The sequence below is a fragment of the Triticum aestivum genome, chromosome 6D (assembly GCF_018294505.1).
Source record: "Triticum aestivum cultivar Chinese Spring chromosome 6D, IWGSC CS RefSeq v2.1, whole genome shotgun sequence".
Classification (NCBI taxonomy): Eukaryota; Viridiplantae; Streptophyta; class Magnoliopsida; order Poales; family Poaceae; genus Triticum; species Triticum aestivum.
In genome coordinates this window covers 467,775,106-467,779,787 of record NC_057811.1, presented here as the reverse complement: position 1 = coordinate 467,779,787, position 4,682 = coordinate 467,775,106, and positions in this window count along the sequence as shown.

Below are 4,682 nucleotides of genomic sequence, written 5' to 3'. Positions count from 1 at the left end.
GACAGCGGCTATGTCGACGACATCTACGGCTACATTGACCGCCCCGGCTACGACTACGTCGACGATGGCGACTACATCGACGATGGTGGCTACATCGACGACGGCGACTACATCATCTACATCATCGACGATCGACGACGGCAGGTACGTTGCTCTCCTCGATACATCTCCCCTCGATGTTTAGATCTTCTAGGGTTCGGTAGATCCCCCTCATGGGTTCTTCTAGGGTTCATGGGGATGGATCGACGCGGGTTAGGGTTATGATTCATGGGGTTAGGGTTAGGGTATACGTTGCTCTCTGGTTCATGGGGTAGGATCGATGGGGATTCATGGGGATGATCTCCCTCTGGTTCATGGGGTTCATGGGGTTAGGGTTCATTGGTTTCATGGGGGTCTGAGTGCATGTTCTAAATTGCCTCCCTATGCATGATTTCAATTGTTGTTAAGAGTATGTGCATGTTCTCAGGGGTTAGCCTAGACAAAGCCACTTACTTGCAATTATTGTTGGTCTATATGGGTTGATATAGCAAATCATGCATGCCTATGAGAATGTCCATAATTCTTTTTTCTGTTCCATTCTGATGAGAATGTGCTACTGCACATTGATTATGATGAGTAATCTGATTTTGTATGGGGTTGGATTCATGGGGTTAGGGTTTTGTGGGGAGGTGGTTCTTTATTCTAGATTTTGTATGCTCTATTTGATTGTGCATCCCTGTCAATGACTCTGACATGGCCTGTGGCTTGATATTATTCTAGATTGTTGCTTGATGTTTTGCGTTGTCATGTGGATGCCCTGTGGCAGCTCATCCATGGCCTTGTTTGTCATGCAGGTCATTGAGCAGCATCAGGAGGAGGAGCTCAAGCACGGCTACCACGACGCACCACCACAAAAGCAGGTTATTGTCCATCTCCATCTCCCTCTCCCTCTGCTGCCAATCATGTTATTTGTTCTTGATTATGGTCACCACTAAATCTAAAGCTCTGTAGTTGTTGTTCCCATGCTATCTAGGGCTTGTAGGTTCCCATTCATGTTTGTTTTCTATCCTGTGAGCTCCTGCCATGCTTTGGTTTACATATGGATGATCTAGTTCCATAGCTATGTTCCTGGGTTTGCTAAATTGGTCAGTGGTAGTGCTGATCTCTCATTGCTTCCTATGGGACTCTGTTGTTCATATAGAAAGCTTCCTGCTCACTGCACTACTAGAGTAGTTAATGTAGGTGCACTAGTAGGAAAAGGGGCTTTTACCCCGGTTCATAAGGGCCTTTAGTCCCAGTTCTGGAACCGGGACTAAAGGGTCGTTACTAATGCCCTAGCCCTTTAGTCCCGGTTCTTACACGAACCGGGACTAAAGGCCGTCCACATGGCCGGTGTGGGGAGCCCAGGCAGGAGGGCCTTTGGTCCCGGTTGGTGCCACCATCCGGGACCAATAGGCAGGGCCTTTTGTCCCGGTTGGTGTCACCAACCGGGACCAATAGGCATCCACGCGTCAGCAGCTGGCAGGAGCTGAGGTTTTTGTTTTTTTTGAAAGGGGGTGGTTTTGGGGTTTTGGGGGGTTAATTTAGGTGTTTCATATATTGTGTTAGCTAGCTAATTAATAGAGAGAAGTGTCCTCTCTTATCTCCGTGCTTGGTCGACACTACGTACTATATACGTATGGAGAGGAGTAGACACGCTAGCTAGTAATCAAATGAAGGAAACAGAAGATCGGCATGAACATATGCATATAGAGAGAAGTGATATCGACCACCTCTCCTTCTCCGAGATATTGGTCGAACAACAAGTTCTCGTATATCTATCCGACACTACCGGCTACATATATACAATAATTATCTCTTACAATACAATCTCCTAATTAAATTGTAGGAACACAGGGTCCACATAGTATTCTCCGTTTTCAGCGATCACGTGGTCAAGGAAGAATGCCGCCAATTCCTCTTGAATTCCTCGCATACGATCTTCTGCTAGGAGTTCATCCCGCTTCCGAAACATCTAATTTGAAGAAGGGGGTCAATACATATATATATGAATAAATGAAACTCAGTAGGTCAATCTAACTGATAAGCAAGCATGCTAAATGGTATTGATGAAACTAGCGCTTGAATCACTAGGAGATGCGCGGAACATGCTACTATAGTACTTACTTTCGGGTGTCTAACTTGCAGCTTCTTCGGCAGTCCCGGAGCTTTTGTGATGAATTTTCTCCAAACCCTTATAGACAAAGAAAACAATTACTTGATATCAGGAAATGAACAAAGTTGCTGATATGGTGGATAATGATCGATTTAACTTACTTCTCGAGCATTTGAGTCATGTTCGCATAGTCCTGGGGATCTTTTCGTCTCGAGTCTAACACGGTTACTACTCCCTGCTCAAGCTTAATCTCTAGGAGAATATAGTGGAAGCTGCGCATGCATGCATAAGTCATCAATTACATTACCATAACCTGGACTAATAAGGGAAACCGAATATGCACAAGACAGTAACACTCACTTGAAGTTGTAAGGAAAGAGTATTATATCTTTGTTTTGATTTAATACCAACGATTGTAGCAAGTTGGCCTCGGCTTCTTTGGGATGTTTTTCAACCATATATGCATCTATGAGATTTGTATTAATGAACCCAATATCACTGATTTGTTTTTTCTTCAATTCGGCGATCTTCAATCTGCATAATATAGTGAGGATAAGTACATGCAATGAAAGAGCTGACCTATATAGAGAGACTTAATGACAGAAGTAGTACTACTTACAGACATTAGCAAGTGATCGTTGTTTTATCGAGGGCCTTTTGATTGTAAAACTGGAAGAAATCCTCAAATGGAACATTCAGCAGATCAATTCCAACGAGGTCATGCTCCGGTTTAACTCTCAATGTCAAAGTACCAATCCCATCAGACTCTCTGCAGGTTTTCATGTACCAATCATGTAGTCTTCGCATCATCGTTGATAGAGATCTTTCATCTTTGACGAGAGGCTTCCCGTAATGGTATTTGTGTTCGTCCACCTCCATGATTTCATAATGTACATCGTCGGGCAGGTAATCTCCAAGATTGCTATAACCGGGCACCATACTCGGATCATTAGCGACGATGTCTTTTGACACCTTGAGCGGGGGGCACGATTGGTTCGCTTGTTCGCCGAGCTGGGCAATTTTTTTCCCATCCCGTCGTTCTTTCATCCTTTTAGCACTGACAGTACTTCCTGACCGCTCCGCTTCGGCATATGTCTTTGCAACAACGCGCTCATAGTTGCCTCTCGGCGGAGACTTTGGTGGTTTTGTTAGGGCAGCCAGAGTGCGGTTTGCTTTCACCGGATCTACCTTCTCCTCCGGAGGTGGATGTTTCTTTGCTTTCACCCCTTCAAAGAAGTTCTTCACTTCGGCTCGCACGATCTTCACGTTCTCCTCCTCGGTCCTCTCGTATGGTAACTTCTCTGGAGTCTTCAGAGAAGGACCGAATCTGTATTGCCTCCCGCCTCTGGCAGCTGTACTGCTAGACGCCGGCAGAGCAGACGGAGCGGCTGCGGCTGTCTTCTTTCCTTGCTTACGAGGCGGAGGAGAAGGACTACGACGTGCCGGAGCAGCCGCAGCGGCGGTGGGTCTCTTCCGCCCTTGCTGACGAGGCGGAGAAGGAGGAGGCTGGCTGCTGTGGCGCGCCGGCGCTGGCGGAGAAGGAGGCGGAGTGCCGCCACGCGCCGGAGAAGGAGGCTGAGTGCCCTGATCACTCGCCGGAGGAGGAGGCGGAGGAGGAGGCGGAATGCCCTTACTCGCCGGAGCCGTCCAGTTCGGAAGCTTGATGAGCTCCTTCCGCCATAGGCACGGAGTCTTCAGAGCTAAACCCAGCCGAGTCTCCCCTTCACCGGTAGGGTGGTCAAGCTGGAGGTCCTCAAATCCCTCCGTTATTTCATCCACCACCACCCTAGCATATCCTTCTGGAATCGGCCGACAGTGGTAGGTTGCGCCGGGTTCAGGAGGTAAAACAGAGCCAACAGCCGCCTTGACTTTGAAGTTCTGCCATTCCGCCATAAGGTGGCAATGTTGAGACTCCGTGATAGCATCCACGGGGTAGCTAGCAGGAGCCGCATGCTCCAGCTGAAGCTGCTCGGTGGAAGCCACGCTGCTTCTCCGCTGAGATGGCGGTTTAGCTTCGGGGACAGTTTCGGCATCTCGATTGCCGTCTCGTTCCTCTAGCTCTTGAACCCTTTCGTGCAGCTTCTGAATTTGGATCTGCTCCACTTTTTTCCTCCTCTCCTGGGTTTTGTAACCGCCCGCGTCCGAAAAACTAGCCTTCCACGGAACGGAGCCTGGCGTGCCTCGTGTCCGTCCAGGGTGCTCAGGATTCCCGAGGGCCATTGTGAGCTCGTCGTTCTCTCTGTCTGGAACGAACGTCCCTTGCTGCGCTGCATCGATATAGTGCTTAAGCTTCTTGACGGGTATTGCAAGTTGCTCGTCCGTCCAATGACACCTCCCTGATACAGGGTCCAAGGTTCTGCCAGCCCCGAAGAACCAAGTCCGGCAACGGTCTGGCCAGTTCATTGTCTCTGGTTCGATCCCTTTATCAAGCAGATCCCTCTCAGACTTGGCCCACTTAGGCCGGGCTTTGAGGTAGCCACCTGACCCCGTGTGATGGTGAAGCTTCTTCTTCGCAGCATTCTTCTTGTTTGTCGCTGACATCTTCTTA